General features: G+C 41.2%; 1 long non-coding RNA gene across 1 annotated transcript; it reads right to left on the bottom strand.

Moving 5' to 3' along the window:
- Positions 1 to 1,000: 1,000 nt before the first annotated feature.
- On the bottom strand, positions 1,001 to 20,076 carry LOC309853856. The gene is made up of 4 exons (XR_014305998.1): positions 19,973 to 20,076; positions 9,222 to 9,455; positions 2,494 to 2,743; positions 1,001 to 1,150 (listed from the first exon to the last, which is right to left on the bottom strand). It is a non-coding gene; the product is annotated as an uncharacterized lncRNA (long non-coding RNA).
- Positions 20,077 to 21,033: the final 957 nt, after the last annotated feature.

The following is a 21,033-nucleotide window of genomic DNA, read 5'->3' as shown; positions in this document are numbered from 1 at the left end:
GGAAAGGAAACCTTCTTCATTGCTACTGTCCTCCCACTATTACCAGGGGAAAAAAGCAACTTCAAGTTGCACAGCAGGGTCTGTGGGTACGAGTCAGACATTCCACAGGGGAAAACATGTGAACAATATTCCCATAACTCAGGGAAGGAAAGCTGGATCAAAAGAGAGCTTCAGCTTGGATGAAATGTCTGGGGACTATAGGTATGTTGGGAAATGGTTGCTAGGCAGAGAAGGGACCTAGAAAGTGTTGGCATTTGAAGCGATGAGGAGAAGCACTGCTGTCAAATTTATTCAAGATTTTAATACTGTTTTAAAATATTTACTAAGCACCCACTAGGTGAAGCATTTTGCACACTAGTCAATCTTAGTCAATCTTCTAGGCTCAGTGGGGGAAATGCAGAAGAAATGAAGGACGTGGTGTTTGTCTTCGGGGAGCTGACAGTACAGGCAGTACAGAAAGAACAGACAGGGTATGATAATATTTGCAAAGCAGTTGAATGTCCAAATGAGCAAAATGGACTCATGAGAATACAGGCTCAGGGAATGTAGAAAAAAGAAATTTGAAGCAAATCACAGACACTCAATTTTAAAGGAATGAGAAAAAAAAAGGAGTCTTTTTTTCAAAGGTGTTTTAAAATACCATAAAACAAAATGAAATGCAGGAGCAGTTTGTAAATTCTAAAGATAATCTTGATAAAGTTTCAGAAACCTTTGATTTATAGATTAGACACTGATCTGGGAAGAAGGGCATGCAAAAAGGATAAAAGAGAGAAGAAAGGAGTACAATGACTACAGATGACAAAGTTTTAAAGACTTTGTAAAGTTCAGAGAGAGGGAAAGAAAGAGAATGACAGAGAGAATAAATTACATCATGTCCCTTTGGAATAGTTGAGGTGTTTATTCCTACATTTGCTTGATTATCATAAGGATCCCTTAAGATGATTGTCAAAAAAATGGAGTCCCAAGTTCTGTTCTGCTCTTGAAGATTCAGCAATGATCTGGCAGGGGAACCCAGGAGCCTGTAATTTTTACAGTTTCCTGAGAAGATTCTTCTACAATTGTGTTTGGGAAACATGGAGATGAGTACAAAAGGTCTTCCTTTCCCTCTTCCTTTTTCCAGGAAAGGTCCTCCCTTTGATTGAGACTTTATCTTGAAATAATGTAATCAAAAAATTCTGAAAATGAATTTATCTTATAATAAACATTTAAGACTACAATGGTGTGCTACTTCTGATAAATCAAGTGTTAATTTGTGGGTATGGTTATTCTTATATAGATCATTATCCTTCACTTTGCATTTGATTTTTGCAGCAGGGTCATAATTGCAGAATATTGGAGAGTTTTATTCAGTTTTTTCCAAGGTCCTCTCCTAATCCTTTGAAACTAAACTATTTCCTTTTGAAGCTTTGATTGTCATCATCATTCTTATTGATTGTCTTTTTTTTCCTTTGTTTTCTGGTCCAACTCTGAGATCCTCCTTTATTAGTCACCTTGCATGTAGATCCAGCAGTTCACCAACATCACTTTAATTAATTTTATGGAAGTCCCCATCTTTTGCAAGATTTGCAATAAATTTCTACTCTTTTTAAGGACTAGATATTTCTAAATGGATGACTAAGACTTTGGTAGGAGTGGTTGTAGGCGCTAAGGTTAACAGATGGAACAATTCAAGCGGGAAACAATTTCATACGTGGTCATTTCACCAAAGAATGTTTCATGTTTTGAAGACTTTTACTTCTCCTAATAGGATTTATCAGAATTTATTGGGACATGGATTACAAGGGCTAAGTATATGTACCTATGTTTGATGGGAAGAGGGAGGATGAAGTGGTAAAATGGAGAAGGAGAGAAAAGCAAATATGTGGGGGTGGTCAGTTTACAAGACTGGAACAGGATTTCAGGGAACAGAGGATAGATAGGTGAATACAAAAACTGTAAGAGGCAGAGAAGTTCCTGTTTATGAAAAGCACTCTTTCTCTTATTGGGTAGGATCATAGGTAAATTTGTGAACAAACCCAATGCCCAGAGATTTAACTTATCAGTGATTAACAGCAGCTGATGTATAGTGAGCATTTTCCTTTATTCTTGTTTTAAAAAATCTTGTCCTGGGGCGCCTGGGTGGCTCAGTGGGTTAAGCCGCTGCCTTCGGCTCAGGTCATGATCTCGGGGTCCTGGGATCGAGTCCCGCATCGGGCTCTCTGCTCGGAAGGGGGCCTGCTTCCTCCTCTCTCTCTCTGTCTGCCTCTCTGCCTACTTGTGATCTCTGTCAAATAAATAAATAAAATCTTAAAAAAAAAAAAAAAAATCTTGTCCTAACATTGAATATCAGCAACGGATGTTCTGCCAAACTAATGCAGGTCCCCTCCTTACATGAACCCTCTCCAGAAATGTGCTCACATGGCCATTCTGTTCTTGTAAAATTAGAAAAAGTAAGATATTTAAATCACGATTGCCTAATAAGACTGTTGTGTTTCTCCTCTCTGACTTCCTTACCTTCCATCACATTTTCTCTCCTGTTGGGTGGATCACAGTGGCCTGAGGCATTTGGGCGATCTGGGAAAAGAGATTTGAATTTAGTGGGATATATTTATTTGATTCACATCAATTTCAAGTGGAATTAAATTACTGCTAGCCATCCAGGTGCAGGAATGTCTTCCAGGGGTATTGTCGACTCCCAGTGTGCCATGAAGTTACAGGATGGGAATTTGTGTTATGATGTGAACGTGTCCTGTGAATCCTGGCCCTGGAAATACATGGGTAGAGAAGGAGAAATAAGGTTAAAAATATACAGAACCAGAAGCTAATCTGTGGGAAATTCTTCTAGTCATCATTGGCATTTTTCCTTAAAGAAGCACCTCCATCCCACCCCCATCTCCACCCTGCCCCATGCCCCAAATTATGTAAGTTTCAAGTCCCATCAAAGCCTGATCTTCCCATTTATCAGTCTTGTTAAGACTGCAAGGAAGAGACAGAAAGTGCTATGTGACTTAATTTAATTGCAAGGAGACTCAACTAAACCACTTTCTCTTTGTTTATCTAGCATTAACTCTTCCTCCAAAAGAGGATATTATTGAGTCAGTTTGACAGTATTCAATCTAGATTGCCTTAAAGCACCACATGGAAGTGTGGCTTTCTCTGTATCCAACTCACCTGTGGCTTTGCTGATTTGGACACTGTCCAAATCAGTCATGAAGAAGGTTACACGACTGTTTTTACCCAGTAGATACACTTAAGTCACAGAAACTTACCGTATTTGGAGAAGACTCACATGGAACTACTTGCTTCAGAAATGGTATATTGGGCAGGCACGTTAAGACTACACAGCCTAATACAAACATACATCACTTTCTATCTGTTTCTACTATAGCTTTATAATAACTCTTGGTATTTTAAGGGGATAAATCTCTCCATTTTCTTTTTCAGATTAATTTAGTATTAAGTGGTTAAGTTCCATGAGAAGAAAAATCTATTGGAATTTTGATTGGAACTGCACTAAATATATAGCTTGATTTGAGGTGAACAAATATTTTTATATTTCATCTTCCCATCTGTGATCTATTAGCCAGGTCCTTTATGGCCTTCGATCATGTTTTATAAATTTCTCCATAAAGAATTCTCACCTCCTATATTAAATTAATTCTGCTACATTATAGATTCCATTGTTATGGTTAATTATTTCTTTTCCTGTTACATTTTCTAAATGGTTATTGCTGTTGTATAGTAATATTACTGATTTTTATACACTGAACTTGGAACCAAGTACCCTTGTTGAACTTTTCATTAGTTCTGTTGGCTTTTCCATTCATTCTTTTGGATTGATCTATGAAGTTGGTCAGAGCTTGTGAAAATAGCAATTTTGCCTTTTCTTTTCCAAATCTCATACTTGTTTATTTCTCTTATGCTTAGCTAGGACCTACAGTACAATGTTTTATAATAGTAGAAATAGAGAGTCTCCTATCTTGTTCCTAGCTTTAACAGGAATTTTGTTCACCTTTGAATATTTGCTGTAGGATTTGATAGAAGCCCTTTATCAGGTTAAGAAAATTCTCTTATATTCCTTGCCAAAAGTGGTTTTTTAATCATGGATGAGCGATAATTGATCAAATACTAATTCTACATTTTTGTTATATAGTCATATGGTTGTTTTGTTAATCTGTTAAAAACATAGAGAGCCTTAGTAGGTTGTTCTGAAGTGGAATATTTTGCATTCTGAAACTGACTCTATTTCATGGCATGGTATGTTTTTTAATATACTGATCAAATAATTAAGTTAAATTACATTTATTAGCATTTTATTTAGAATTTTACCATTTAAATTCATAGATGAATTGGCTCTATAATTGTCTTTTTAAATTTTGTTCTTGTGTAGTTTTGGTAGTATATTTACATGAAATGAATTGGATACATTTCTTTTTTTTTTTTTTTTTTTTTTTAATTCTCCAAAATGGTTTATTCAAGACAGGAGCTATATTCCCTGAAGACTCCGTAAATTATCTTTTAAAACTGTCTGGGTCTTTCTTTTTATTTTCAGAGGAGACTTTTGACTATCAATTCAATTTCTGTAATGGCTTTGGGTTTTGTCAGGTTTTCTTCTCTGGAATGAATTTTGGTTATTTAAATTTTCTTAAATATCTTGTTTGAAGCTTACTGCTATAAACTTTCTGATTTCATCTTATGATTTTTCTTTCACTCTCCACTGTCTTTGTAATTATGATCCTCTTTTTGTTTCTAATATTGTTTTCATGCCCTCCTTAATCTCCATCCCCTATTTTTCCTATCCCCATGTCTCTTTTGGTAACCATCAGTTTGTTCCCTATAGTGAAGAATCTGCTTCTTGGTTTGTCTCTCTCTCTCTTTCATTTTTTTCCTTTGCTTGTTTTGTTTCTTAAATTCCACATATGAGTGAGAGCACATGAAATTTGTCTTCCTCTGGCTGACTTATTTCACTCAGCATAATACTCTTTAGCTCTGTTACTGTTGTTGCAAATGGCAAGATTTCATTCTTTCTTATGACTGAGTAATTTCCATCTTTTTTATCCATTCATCTATCAATGCATACTTGGGCTGCTTCCATGGTTTGGCTATTGTAGATAATGTAGATAATGTTACCATAAACATAGGGGTACATGTAGCCCATTGAATTAGATTTTTTGTATTTTGGGGGTAAATCCCAGTACCGCTCTTCCTGGATTATAGGTAATTTTATTTTTAATATTTTGAGGAAACCCTGTACAGTTTTCTACAATGGCTGCACCAGTTGTTTATTTATTGCATCTTTTTTTCTTCATCCATCCTGCTAGAGGATGGGTGTCTACCTTGTCTTTTCAGAGAGCCCACTTTTTATTTTGTTTATCATCTCTAATCAATTTTCCTCTTATACTTATTTCTTTTATTTTTCTTGAGAGTAGTCTAATGTTCTTTTTCCAGTTTCTTAAGCAGAATGTTTACCTCATTCATTTTCATTTTTATGTTTTATAATTTTTTATGCATATAATTCTGTACATGTCATTCTAGCAGTATCCCCATCAGTTTTTATTAATATTTTCTTTTTTTCATTTTTTAAAAGATTTTATTTATTTATTACAGAAAGAGAGAGTGTGAGAGGGGTAGGCTCAGGGGAAGAAGCAGACTCCCTGCTGAGCAAGAAGCCTGATGTGAGACTTTAATCCCAGGACTCTAGGATTATGACTTTAGCCAAAGGCAGTCTCTTAACCACTTAACTGACTCTGCCACCCAGGTGCCCTTTAGTAGTATTTTCATTGTCATGTAGTTCTTAATATTTCATAATTTCTGTTGTGTTTTTTCCTTAACATAAGTTATTTAGAAATGCATTTTCCACTTTCCAAAGATTGTTTTGTTTTGTCTATTTTTTTTTGTTAATTTCTAATGTAATTGCATTATTGTGTAGTATTAATCCCTTGAAATTTGCTGAGAATTTTTCTTAAGATTTTATTTATTTATTTGACAGAGAGAAAGAGCACAAGCAGGGGTAGCAGTAGGCAGAGGGGGAGGGAAAAGCAGGCTCCCCTTCCTGCTGAGCAAGGAGCCCAATGCAGGGCTTGATCCCTGGGATCATGACCTGAGCCAAAGGCAGACCTGAAGCTTATCTGACTGAGCCCCTCAGGTACCCCTGGCTGCGACTTTCTTTAGGACTTCATTTATGGGCAGTTTTTGTTTGTTTGTTTTTGTTTTTTAACAAACCACTTTTTAAAAATTTAACATACATATAGAAAGAAAAATGCACAAATCATATCTATGCTCTTCAGTGAGTTATTACAAAGCCTTGTAATCATACATGGTCATTTTTACAACAGTTCCATGTGAGCTTAAAAAAAACTGGATACTCTGTAGTTGTTGAATGCAAGGTTTAGATCAAGTTTGTTAATTATGTGGTTTAGGTCTCTTATATCTTTATTCACCCATGTGCCGTTGATCTATTTCCAATATAGAAGTGCATATAATTTTCCAGTGCCATTGTGGTTTGTTCATTTCTCCTTCTGCAAAATTAGAATACAGAGGGTGAATTGAAGGTGATATGTAAACAACTTAATGTGCATGCATCTGTGAATTGTTTTTACCAAAAGACAAAGCAACTCATACATAATGGTTTGCTCATTCCATCCATTTAGTGTGCTGTATACAAACCAACCAGGAAAAAAAGATTCCTGCTTAAAATATACAGTACACTTAGAAACACATCTGTCATGTAGACATATCCAAAAGCTTATGAATATTACATTTTGCATTTCTCTCCTTCAGAGACAGTCTTTTCTTCCTAGTCTTAGCATATATCTGTTCTTATTACTAAAGTCACTTACATAAGGACATATTTGTACTTGAAAGGAACAATAAGTTTCCTACAGAGTGTAAGGTGACATTTTCTTGCAGGGTGTCAATTTAACATAAAAGAGGGTTGATCCTCTTAGCTGAGGTTATGTCATGCTTTTTTCTGTGGTATAAAGTGCTGCCTTATCATCATCTTTTGCTTGGGGAGAGTGATATCCTCCTGGCTGATTTTCTTACCTACGTCCACTCTTACCATACTCCCATTTCTTTACCATACAGCACTTTTTATTATTTTTTAAGACTTATTTATTTATTTTAGGGAAAGAGTGAGAGCATGTGCACATGTACAGGAGTAGGGGGAAGAGCAGAGGAAGAGAATCTTAATGCAGGCTCCCCACTGAGCCCTGAGTCCTGACATGGGCCTCTGGACAGAACTTTATCTCATGACTCATGAAATCACAACCTGAGCTGAAACCAAGAGTCCAACCCTTAACCAACTGAGCCAACCAGGAGTTCCTCGAATGACCTTTTAAAATATACCTATCCTACCACCCCTTTTAAACCCTTACATGACTTCAAGACCTACTAAGGTCCACTTCCTGTCTTTTCAGCTGAGTTTGATTCCATGCTTCCCATCACTGTTCATTCTCCAGCCACACTGGCCTCTTTTCACTTCCTTCCTTCCACAGGGCCTTTGCATTTACTCTTTCTTCTGCCTTAAATAGTACACACTATACTCCTATTCATCCTTCAGAACTAACACAATTCTGTAGGCCCTTAACTAATCCATAAGGTCAAATCCCTCTACAAGCTTTTGTAGCATTGTAGACCTCTACATTATAACACTAATTACAATCCTTTATGTAGTTAATCTCTGTCCCACCTCCACCCCAACTAGACAGTGGTCTCTTTGAAGGCCAGGCCACAGCAAGCTGGACTCACCCTGCATCCCAACACTGGCACAGTGCCTGGTGAAACACTCACTGATAAGTTGCCTTTCTTCACTTTAAAGTAAGTATGTTAACCAAATATACCTGCATCCTTCTTGCTGCCCCTACTTTCATCCCCTGCTCACTTTCAGCCATTCTCCACACTCACTACTTTTTCACTCCCCTTCACCTGTGAATTAAAAGCTCAAGTCCAATGTAGCTCTTTACTGAAGATTTTGTGTGGTTAAAGAGGAGAGGGTACATTACGAAGTAAAAAGCCCTAACAGTGCCCTCTTAACATCAATGCTTTCCCCCCAGGCTTGTCGCTACAGCAGCTGAACTGTCTTACAGCTCTTCTTTTGCTCCCCTGGTGAGTGTGCTCTGGAAACCCCTCTAGCCAAGCAACCTCCTCCTCCACCTGCTTCCAAGTCTGTACTCAGCAAAACAAAGTGCAGCCATAGGCCTAGCCATGACCCCGGGGCTCCTTAGTTCACAGGGCCACTTCCATTTACAAAAATTTGGAACAGAAGTGTTGACTTTTTATTCATCTTTATGTTTGCTTGCTGATAGTTTTCCTTTCATCAATGCCATCCATGCCCTCTCTCCGTGCTGTCTGTGGCTGACTAAAATCTTATGTCTATCAAGGTCCATTTGAAACACCCTAACTTCTGGAATCCTTCCCATAAGACCCTTAAATCGAGGTGATTTTTCTCTTCCCTAAATATGCATACTACTTCTTTTATTCTTCTTGATATTACAGGCAATTTTAGGATTATTTTTTTTTCTCCCTCTCCTTTAAGAGCAAGTTCTATTTCTTACTCTGCATGTCTCCTGAAGAGTCTGGCTCAGGACTCACATTGTAGGCTCCAGTGCTGGTTGAATTATAACAAAACATTTTGTATTTCTTTTCTTAGGTTCTGGTAAAAACCTCTTTCAGAGAGCTACTGATACCCAATATTTCAATTTCAGAGTCAGTGAGTAGAAACTATTCTCACTGCCCCCCTCCATGAAGAAACTCTGTACAAATTGTAAGTGGGAGTAGTATAACTTTCAATTTAACAGGTTTGAAGAAGAGGTCTCTATTCGAATAAAAGATACTATTGACATTTTTGGATACGTTGACTCTGATTTCTAAAATGCAGCAACATTCTGGCCCCTGAAAGATTATCAGGGCCCCTGAGAGAGAGAGTCTAACTCATATGACTTTTTAAAAATGCCGAGGAGATGACTAAGTGAAAATGTTGGCATATGGGGTGCCTGGGTGGCTCAGTCGGTTAAGCATCTGCCTTTGGCTCAGGTCGTGATCTCAGGGTCATGGGATCCAGTCCTATATGGGACTCCCTGCTCAGCGGGGAGCCTGCTTCTCCCTTGACCTGCCACTCTCCCTGCTTGTGTTCTCTTTCTGTCTCTCAAATAAATAAATAAAATCTTTTGTTTAAAGGTTGGCAAATGAATTTAAGCTCCTGAGGTCTAGAGAGACCTGGCTAACAGTCTGTGCTCTCTTACCATCAGTGTGATCTTCAGGTGAGCAGATCTCTCAGTGATTCACGGTCATCTTGATCAAACAGAGGGTGGAGGCCCAGTGAGAAGGTTGGCGCACTTGCAGATGGCTGACTGAGGGCAGCAAAGATGCAAGTCACGATCACTTGCTCAGATTTTCTACCAAATTCTATTTCTCTTCTCAACAGGAAGCCATAAATATCACTCAGTTCTTTCATTTGTATAAGCATCTTCATTACCCTGGATTAAACAGGATAAAAAGAAAAATGTATTTCTTTGATTTACTTCTTAACCATTTTTTTTACATTCCCAAAATAATACATTTCATTATAAGAAAATAAAACATATAAATTATAGAATGAAAATTAAAATACAAAAATTCCATATTTCTACAATGAAATCCTCAAGCTTTTTCAATTTTTTTCTTCCAATATTTCCATCCACATCAAGGATGTTTTCAGAAAATTGTAATCATGCTATAGATATATTGTATTTTGCTTTTCACTTAAGTTTTTAAATAAGCATTTTTCTGTAGTCTTTATTATGGATAATAATATCTGTACTATTATGGAGACATAATACACCAAAAAGAAGAAATTATTATAATTGAATAATCTCTTTTGGTGCACCTGGGTGGCTCAGTTGTTAAGCGTCTGCCTTCGGCTCAGGTCATGACCACAGGGTCCTGGGATCGCCCTGCATCGACGTGGGGATGTGGGGAGCCCACATCTCCCACTCCCCCTGCTGTGTTCCCTCTCTTGCTCTCTCTCTCTCTCTGTCAAATAAAATATTTTTAAAAATTATCTTTTACTTAACCTTAAAGTTGGTTTAAAAAAAAAGTATAAATAACTGCTTAAACACTGATTTTTCTGAACATTTTACATTTACTCGTGGAGTTATTTGCTGTGTTATAGTTCAGTTTATCTTTGCTTCTTGCCCCTATTGGCTCTTCTGGCTACTGTGCCCACCTCAGGCTTTTCTGGCAACCCATGCTTCCTTGACACTCCTTACTTCATCTGTGAGCTTTTATCACCCTGTTGTCTCTGCCCAGGAGGACATGCTCTTAATTTCTCTTGGTTTCAGCTCCATCTAAACAGAAGCAGGCCAAGCCCAGAAAATCAGTTCAGTGGGAGTCAGTTTGTGAGTGACCACGTCTCTGAATTGTGAGTGGACCTAGGACCGACCACAGTGGGTCTGAAGACTGTGGAACAACAGCAAACTTTGAACCCAGATGCAATGGAGCTTCAGACCCAGGACCCTCTCCCAGTGCCCCTGAGATTAATTATCTTACGGGTCTTTAGGCCGAAGAGTTGATCTCTTTAGCCTCAGTTTCTTAAAATGAGATCATTCATTCCAAGTACCTGACGATAGAACCATTATGGCAGGGCATGAGAGGAAATTGTTAGATACCTTCTTCTTCTCAAGAGAGTGGTAGTAAAGACCCGTTGGCAAAATGATATTCTACATCCAAGTCCTAGTTTCTTTTCTCTTTAAACTCCTGCCCCTAACAAGTCTATTTCTTAAAAGGACCAGCCTCCTTTTATTCTAAATATTCCAAAAATATAAAATCCAACCAAAGTTTTAATACATACTTTTGTGGTTGTTTTTCACAAGTGATAAAAGCAGTTGGATGTGATATCTTCCCACTTTTAAGATATTGTTTTTATCATGGAAAATTTTAAATGTACACAAAAGTACAGGAAATGATACAATGAACCCCTTATACTCACCCTGAGCCTTTTACAGTTTTAAATATTTTACCAATGTCATTTTATCTATCCTCCTGTATATACATTTCACTTTTCTTTTTGCTGGATTATTTTAAAGCAATCCCTGACTGTTTCATTCAACCCATAAATACTTCAGCCTGTATTTCTAACAGTTGAGGAGGTTTTTTTCCTACATAACCACAATGCTATTATCACACGTAACAAAATTATCAATAATCTCAGGAGCATTTTAAAAATAGGATTCTGGAAAAAGCAAGCCAAAGGAATGAGTAATTTAGAATTTCAAGCACTATGGTAAGCAGTTTGGGAAGATGCTTTTAGCAAAGGGGGTACTTTCACTCTTGCAAATGACATCACAGAGCCAGATGCCACTTTTCTCCTACATATCCGTAATTGGATTTACTTTCTTACCCCCAAATATATTCCTTAGTTCAGTTCAAGGCATCAGCAACCACCCAGAAGCTCAAGCCCCAGATCCACAGTCCTTGTAGCTTCATCCCTCTTCTCCCTTCTTGGGCACTCCATTTAACCAGTTTAGCAATCCTAAACCTCAGGATGAATATTGCTCATCTCCATCTCCTTCTCTTACACCCCCACTTCTGCTCCTTTTGTCTGGAGACCTGTTTTCTATCTCTACACTGAGGTTATTGAAACATTTTTATTTGGGCTCCCCCCCAGAAACAGAGCCTGAGACAAGGATTTGAGTATAAATTGTTTATTCAAGAGAGATCCCAGGAAACCTGGAAGCTGAGCTGGGGAACGAGACAGAAGTGAAAGAAGCCAATACAGGATGTGTTATTAAGCACTGGACACTGGAGCTCCATCCCACTGGAAAAGTCTGGGAGACGGTACAGAATATGCCTCAGCCTTATCCCAACCAACAAGCAAGGGAGTTGGGCTACTATGTATCTATCAGTTCTCCACCTATCATTGCTTTATGGCTGCTCCCAGGGGCAAGAAGTCCCTAGCACTTCTGGCCTGCACTGTGCATGGGCTGAGCATGTTGCCAGCCAGGACCCAGAAGGTCATGGGCCTTCACTGTATAATGGTGAATGCCCAGGGAAAGGCAGGGCACCAACAACATTGTATTACCTACCATTTTGCTCCCTCCCACCCAGAGATGAGGGACAGCTTTCTAAAGTGCATATCTGCTTCTGATACTTCTTTATTCAATCAAAAGGCTATGTGGATTATGCTAAAGACCACTCTTGCTTATTTCCCTTACGGGAGTGACTGCCTTGAGTGGTACTGAGCTCTACGGTCCTGGGCACCTTTGGTATACCTACCGTAGGTGCCCAAAGTTTGGGTTGGACTCCCGAGTTCAATGGATATGTACCTTTATAGCTTTATTCATAGGTTTATAATTAAAAACTTGTCTATTTACAGAACAGGTTAAATAATTGCCTCTGGTTTGGATTCCACTGGTGCAGACCTTTACCTCCCAATACTTTTGTATAACCTTTCCCAGACAGCAGTGTGCCTTTGTCCCCACTGGTGCACCGAAGCTGTCGTGGCAATACTTTTTTCTCCTTTATGCACTCGCATTATCTGGGAATCTCAATGTGATTTACAAGCTTACATAACTTCCCAAATGAGTCAGCATGCTCATCAAGAAGGCAGCATGGTGCAGTGGAAAGAACATGGTATTTGGTGCCAGAGAGAAAGTTCAGTACCTGCATCTGTCACTTCCTAACTGTGTGCTAGACAAGTCATTCTACCTCCCCAAGCCTCAGTTTCTTCCTATGACAAACGGGGATCGGAATACCTACCTCGGAGGGTTATGACAAGGATTAAATGAGGTGAAGAACACCGTGTGATACGGAACAGGCCCTGAGTCACTCCCTGTTCGCCTTCCCCACCCCATATCCTGATTTTACTCCACTGGCAGCAAGTTGTTCAACCGTTCTGACCTGCCGTGAGCAGAAAATGCTGATTTATCTTTATCTCCTCTTAGCACTAGTGGATTTTCGATGAAAACCCAAATCAGTTCTTTGTAAAGGAAAAGTGCTCTTGCTCCATTCTGGGCAGAGCAGCCACCTCGTGTGTGAACTAAATCCGCACCAGAAAGAGCTTAGGGTGCTCGAGGAAGGGCTGGGCGGGCACAGCCTGGCTCGCACCCACTGCGATGGCAGCCGGAGACCACTGGCGTGCAGAGGGGACTCAGGGAGCCCACAGCGAGACAGACAGCCCCCAAAACGAAATGTGCCAGAGAGGATGTGAGAGCCCATCTGCATAGCCACTCAGCACGGTGGGGAGCAGTGAGGAATGGCGATGCAGAATGTCCTTCGGGAGACAAAGCCACAGCATACAAATGAGGGCCCTGCTGTGCCGGCCAGGGCTGGGGACGATTCTGGAACTGTTTTTCCAAGGTGGATGGAACAAATGCCTGCAAGTTAAAATAATAATAATAAATAAAATCCCCGGTCAGCAAATGAACATTGCTGCAAATGTTCTTCCCTGCCGGTTGAAACGCTATTAAGGCAGGATTACCACGCAAGCTGATTTCCAGGATCTTTACGCCTGGCATAATGCATAGTTAGCAGTCAGCTAGGGGCAGCAGAGGAAGTGTTTATAATTAAAGGGTGATTGGTGAGTGTGTCCATAGCAGCAAAGAAACCTCTAAAAAGAAAAAAATTGGGAGCAAATATTTGAGCTTAGAAACTAGGGAATGTTAGAACAAGAAAGATTCTTTCAGAACATTGAGCTGTGCTGGTGACTTTTAAATGCTAAAGAAATAGCAGAACCTTTCCTTCAAATAAAATCTCATGTAGACTCTCCCCCTGGAAGGCAAACAAAACAGATGCTGCTCTGAGTAGGGGATGGGAGAAAACAGTATGGCTGTGGGGCCCCAGCCTCCCACACCCCCAGCCTCCACATTAGATCGGCCAGTGAGGCCCAGAACATGTCCTGCAAATCCTTGGGCCCCACTGACCACAGTGTGAAAACCCCCAGGCCAGTCCACCCCATGCATTGTACGAACATGGAGTTTAGGCTCAAAGAGGGCAAGTGATTAAGCTAAGGTCACCCAGCAGAACTGGGACTAGAGTCCAAATCTCTTTTGAGTTTAAGTTCCTTGCTCTCCTAAAAACCTTCTCCCCTTAAAAAAGAAAAGAAACTATCTTTAAAAATAAAGTTACCTATGAAATAGCTTGTTAAAGTAGATGAGAAAGCAAGAGGCATCCAAGTGTAAACACTGGCTTTGGAAGGAATCCAATTTTATCCTCTTGACTGCTGGACCCAAGTGCAGCTTCTTATTACGTTTATTTTTAGGACTTTTAGCATGGCAGTCACAAAATCCAAGTACATTTGCTAAATGAAGGGTCTCTTAAAGCAGGATAAGTCTAATCAGTTTGTGCCTTCTAGAAAGCACCAACCTAAAACAACTAGCTTAGTACCTGAAAAAAAAATTTTTTCTTTTAAAGATTTTATTTATTTGGGAGACAGAGAGAGGGACAGTGAGCACAGTGGGGCAAGGAGTAGAGGAAGAGGGAGAAGCAGGGAGGGAGCCTGATGTGGGGCTCCATCCCAGGACTCTGGGACCATGACCTGAGCCAAAGGCAGAGGCTCAACTGACTGAGCCCTGAACAAAATTATCTTTACTGTATTGGCACAGTAAGAAAGGACTTTGAAATGCATGACAGATGGAGATGGCCAGACCCAAGCTCTCAGGAGGGCACAAGCAGCTTCAGATTCCCAACTCTACGTAGATGCTGGGACCCTGCGCAAGTCACGACCTCTCCCCGCCTCAATCTTCTTTCAGAAATCCATGAAATGACTAAATCATTTGAGTCATTAAAAGTCCATATTTAGCAAAACCCTGAACTCAGCCAGCACAGTGCCTGTTTTGCGCACGGGAGAGGCCTCTGTGTCTAAGTCAGGGGGCCCTGCGCAGTTAGTGGCGAGGAGTGAGAAGGAACAGCAGGGAGGGTGGAGACTGCTGCACAGTGAAAGGAACGAGGGAGGAGAGAAGCCGAGGCAGAGAAAAGCAAAGATTCTCCTTTTATGCGTCAGAAGACCGAGACCCGAGGACTGGATTTGGATCAGCGTCTGTCCTGTACTGTTTGTTTATGTGACACCTATTACCCTGAAGTCCTCGGAATGTTTCCTAATGGCCTTGCTCTGGCGTTTCCATTCAAGGCCTTGACTCACCTTAAACTAGGAATGTTCAGTGAAAGACGCTAGCATGTGGTAGTAACTGATGAAATGATACCAAGTGTTAATAAGGGGAAGAAAAGCAGCCGTTTTTAAAATGTAATATCCTATCCGGTGCATTTTATTTATGTGATTCAGTTTAATTCTTACTATAAGTTTCAAATTAGGTATGATTTCTCCCCCTGCATTTACAGCTCTAGACGCAGAAAGGTTTAGCAACTGCTTTAAGAAAACAGGTGTTTTAGGAAGCTGTGGGGACTGTGAGCTCCCTCAGGACGGAGACTGTCTCGTTCTTGATGCTATCTTCAGTGCTGAACACGGTGCCTGATACACAGAAGGTGATTGATGTACATTTACTAGAGGGATAGCTGAAGGAAAAGGCCAAGCTTTAAATCCAGATCTGCTCAACTCCCGAATCTAATTCTTACTATACCACTGAACTCATATAATTTATTAAAAATAATTGGCATCGGGCCAGTTGTTCTTAACCCCTATTTACCATGTAGTTGGAGTGTTGTGAGCTCTGGTTTCTATGCCTGTTGGAAGCTCTAGCTACATAATTAGTTACTGAGTTCCCATCACTTGGCTGAATCTGTAATTAAGCAGATTTTTTAAGACATAGTTAGACATGGTCCCAGGTTCCCTAAAATGCGTAGTATTCACCCAGAGGACCAGACTTGAAGAAAAACACGGGACTGGAAAATATTTTATCATACTCCAGGATCCCTGCTTTCCCTGGTCACCTTAAGCAATTACAGAACCAAAAGTTGCTATTTCTTTTTTTAATCAGTAAACACATTTTAAAACACGCACTTTCATAGTATTTCCTCACAGTGTATCTTAGAGATGAAGCAAATTCTGACTCCCTAGTACACAAGAATATTAATGAATAACAGTTTCTGTCCAGGAACTGGGTGAAAGTAAGAAAGGAAAGACTTGTCAAGCATGTTGTACTAGAAGGATGCGCTCAGGTGTGCCTGGGATCTTGCTCTGCTTCACGTCTCAGGACTCAACAAGACAGGCCCAGTGACATGTGAGTGGGTGGTTCTGATAGAAAGAATGAGCAAAGTCATGTCTCTTTGTCCTTCCCTCTAAGGGACACTTCCTTTGTGGTGTGTTGGCCAAGGCTATACATCGCATGGCTCCAGTCATCCCAGGGTACTTCACTAAGCCTTTTAGGTTGTATCCTCTCTATTTCTTCCTTCTTCCACTTTTCCCAAGTATTTACTAAGGGCTCGCATGGGCTCAGCCTCTGCAAGGTGCTGTGGGAGCTACAGAAAGAACAGGGAATTAGCTTCTAGATTCTCATGGGCATTACACATTGTACACATGGAACTCAGGTGTGACCGCACCTTCCTTCTTCATCAGCCCCTGAGATCTCGGAAAATCTGTGTTGTTATTTTAGCCTGAGGAGTGTGACTCTCCCTTCTTTCCCTCTGCCTGGGGGGCACCATGACATCAGCGCAGAGGTGACCCTCTCGCCTTAAGGGGAATAGTACCCATATTGCCATGCCTGTACCCTCACAGAGGTGTCAGCCCTTCACAAGTCAGTCAGTTGGAGAAGATACAGGATCAGTTCAGCTTTGTGGAAAATTCTCCTTGCCTTCTATACTGGCTTTGGCTACCTCTATTTCCAGCCTGCACTAAGCTACCAAATATATATATAAATATAAAAACTAACACACACACACACACACACACACACACACACACACACACATCTTTGCTTGGTGATAGGACTGGGTTTGGATCTCTCAGAAGCCAAATATTCTCTTTATATTCTCCTTATTTCCTGCTCTGAGTTTCCCTCTAGAACACCTGAGCTAGTCAAAACCTTTTTTTTTTTAAATTACAGTTTTGTAGTGTACAATTCAGTGCTTTTTAGTATATCTGCATAGTTGTATATCACCACTATCTAATTTCAGAACATCTTCCATACTCATTAACTGTCACTTCCCATCTCCCCCTTCCCCCAGCAACCACTAATCTATTTCTTGTTTCTATAAATTTGTCTCTTCTGGACATTTCATATAAATGGAATCATAACAATATGTGGTCCGCTGTGATTGGCTTCTCCCAGTTAGCATGCAGGGTGCAAGGTTAATCCATGTTGTAACATGTATTAGTACTTCATCCCTTTTTATGACTAAATAATATTCAATTGTATTTATCCATTCATCAGTCCGAGGACATCTGGGTTGTTTCCATTTTTGGGCTATGATCAATAATGCTGTTATGAACACCCATATACTGGTTTTTGTGTGGACGTATATTTTCACTTTTCTTGGGTACTTACCTAGAAATGGAATTGCTAGGCAAAAATCTTCAGGAAGCATTTCTAATGGTCTTCATTCCTATCTGTTTCCCAGAGAATACAGTTTCTCTATATCCAGCAAAGAAAGGGGAATGACCAACAGCAGAAACTTCTTCACCATGTCTGGGATACAGCACCTGCTTTTCCAAGTCAGTTACAAAGCCCAGATGTCTCCACTCTAAACAATATGCAGCTCTGAGTGACCATGGCAGGCCTGGGACACGGGGACAAGTCATTGCAGCAACTCACACTGAAGAGGAGCTTGCCGCACCACCCGGAGGGTATGCAGAACCAGCCTCGACTCTTGTAAACAAAGGGACATTTACAGCCATGTCAGTCCCTGCTTAGAACTGATTCCTTGAAACCTAGTTTCTCCTATCCGGTCCATAATCTTGGATTCTGATCTCCAGGGTTATGCAGAGCATAGAATAAGCAATTTGCAACCTTGGAATCCTAAATTGCCCTTTCCCCACCGTCTGCTCTGCATGTTTCTGTTTCTAACTGAAGTCTGCCCTCTGCTGGTCATAGGCAGCCCAGACCCGCAACGTGGAGTGGCTAAGCAGGTTTCTTCTCAAATCATTTCTTCTCCAGGAGCGGTTAGGAAATTGCTGCAATTTATTCAGCTTATAGAAATACGGAGAAATGATATCTTCTGCAGAGCATTCCTCTTTTATTTTTTACTTTTTGGTGTTTGTGAATTTTATCCCTTTTATTCAACAGAAGCAGACAGAACTGGGCCAGTTTCAGTTACTTATGGGCCGCTTTCATTTGTGATAAATAACCATATTTGTATTTATGCACTGCCTGCCAAGGCCTGGACTCATGAGTCACTACCATACTCTTTTATGGTGATAGTGGGCAAAGGCTATTCGAGAAGGGGGACGGTATGAGTGGTGGGCTGTCAACTGTCTGTCTAGTAGTTTTTCAGAGGTGGTTGGTAGACTGCCTTGAGTAAAGGAAGGCCCAGAGGCTGATTCTCCTTGAGTTCTGTGGGCTATCTGCTTGCCCTGTTGGAAAGCTGCACAACACCAGACATTTGAGGATCCCAAACAGACATGGCAACTCTTTCTCTCCTTTCCTTCCAAACGGGCACTATGGCCAGGAACGCAGATCTGGGAGGGACATGAAAGGTGACTGGGGAAGGAACTCAGAGCCTGGGGAGACCAGGAGACAGTGTGAGCAAAAGGCTGAACTAGTGGCAGGAGGAAAGGAGGGAGCTGGAGGAGGGGAGGTGCGTCCACAAGGACAGAACAGGGGACTAAAGGAGTAACTGCTTCCCTGAGGGCCATTACTGCTTTCTGCAATGCAGTTAACTGTAAAAATCTCTTTCGTTTTTAGTTAACAAAGGAAAGGGAGTCCTTTCTGATATTTTCAATCAGAGTCCTTGAGAATAACCCCCTGACCGTTTTAGGAGCATTTATACCTTCTGCCCTGAAAGAAATGCAGGACTTCCATGAAAGAAAATGTAATTTTTGAAAAGATTGCTTGGGTTTTTAACCTCTGAGTAGCTGGGAAGCAGAAGACTCACAAGGATTCCTTACGGTGAGTATACATCCCAGCCAGAGATCTAGAAATCTGTCCCCCTTTCCCAAAGTACAGCCAAACTGGGGCATTCTGTTGCCTAGATTCTCATGGGGTTCCTCTGCTCACCCCAGGGCCTACCCCTACAGTCCCACTATCCCTGTCAATCTCCTGGGGACTGCAGAAGCCTGGGCTCAGGGTGTAGCAGAGATTTCTGTGTCCTATTCTTTCTCTTCTTCTCCATTTCCCTCTTGCCTCCTTCTTCATCTCCTTTCTTTGTCCTCGGGGATTCAATTTTATCCTCCCACATTGCCCCTCTCCAGCCTCTGTGACTCCAGACTAAATCATTTTGGGAAAGACAGGGCTTACTGCGTTCCCATGGCTGAGCACTGCCCCTTTAAAATCAGCCTTCAGTTGGAGGGGGAGTTGAAGGGAAGAAGAGAGAACCAGGTCTTCTGCCTTTCCTCCCAGAGATAAAAGCTATTCTTAGCAGTAAAATTGGCTTGGCATTTGGGGAGACTTGTGTTTCTCTCCTTTCCGCCCCAGGGGTTTTGCCATTGCGATTCTTCTTCTTCATGCAGAGAAGATGAAGGGAGAAAGAGAAGGGGGGGATAAAAGGGGGTCACCATCACTCCTACCCTGATAGGCTTCCTTATTTTGAAAGACTGGTCCAGTTAGAATGCCCTCACCCCAACCCCAGAAGACCAGTTTAATTCTTGCAGTCATTTTTCAGGCGAGAAGACTAAAAGCCAGATGAGCTCCCTTCAGGGCCTTCCACAGCACTTTGTATGTGGCGTGTTTTCATTAAATATACTTGCTCAGCCAACCTCCTGCCTGCACCCCCATTAGGGTGGGTCTCTCAGGACTGCCCTCACTGGGCATATAGGGCCCTGGTAATCAGTCAAGGCACTTAAGACCCAGTGTTAGAGAGCAGCCTTCGGAGAAACCAGGAACTTGTTACATTAAAAATAGAGAAGAAGAAGAAGAAGAAAAAAGCAACCAAGGGAAAAAGTGGGTGGGCAAAGCTCAAGAAGACTTACGTAATCTGATTCTACTTTGGACACAGATGATGAAATTCTGCAAACAGGCCAGCAGGGGGAGCTCAGGCAGTGTGTCAGAACGCCAGCTCCCAGGTTGCCGGGAGCCAAAACTGCGGACAAACAAAACAATGAACCTTTGTGGTTTCTCTTGGGTTTTTAAACCAGGGGGCTCAAGGCAGGACGGCCTGATCCTCATTCTGGGGGACTTAGCATCTCACAGAACCACGACTTAATAGGTCTCGTTGTCTCCCTCCCCCTCTCTCCCTCAAATTGTTTTCTCCGTGTCAGAGTCTCCCGCTAATCTCTTTTCTCAAGCTCTCTGGGTACCTCTTTGTATCTTTTTTTATAATCCGGTTTTCTCTGAATCTGTGTTTCTGTCTGTGCTTCTTTCTTGCTATTTCTCTGTATCATCCTAGGCCGGCTTCATCTAAATGAAAAATAACTGGAAATGAACCCATCCTTAGGCTGAGCTCAGAAAGCTTTCAATACTTTGCCAAAACCAATACTTTCAACAAAATGTATGCTGTGCAGCAGAAGTGGCTAACTCTGCCACCATTTAGCTGTGCAGTCATGTCTTTCCTACAGTCTCTCCACTGCCATTTGGTTGCTGCCAAGCCATTGTCCTCCTCCCCCAAACCACTGACCTCCAGTAGTTGTCTCTCTACCTGTCCAGCAGGACAAGGTCTTCCAGGTCTTTTAGAGAAGAAGCCCACACCTCTCGTGACATAGTATTTCATTTTTTAAGTAAGGCCCAGTCCCCTCATTTCCAGAAGACACTGCAACTCTTGTGGGATCAGGGGTTGAGGGGCTCCAGGGGAGAAATGGAGGGACTCAGCTTTGCATTCCACCTGGAACCTCTTCTTATCCAATGTTCAGGTGCCTGGCTGGATCTGGCCCACTTGCCCAGAGTATCTTCCTTCCTGGTGACTTTCTCTCAGGGATCTTCCTCATGTCCTTCCTTCCCAGACTGACCCTTGGAGACCTCTAGTTTATTACACAATCTGTATATGTCTGACCCTGTGGGGGAACAGAAATTAAATTCTCTTTTCTGGGCCTTTGAG

Source organism: Mustela nivalis (assembly GCF_964662115.1).
Source record: "Mustela nivalis genome assembly, chromosome: 1".
Classification (NCBI taxonomy): domain Eukaryota; kingdom Metazoa; phylum Chordata; class Mammalia; order Carnivora; family Mustelidae; genus Mustela; species Mustela nivalis.
Note: the sequence above shows the minus strand (reverse complement) of the source record. Positions and strands in the feature narration are given on the sequence as shown.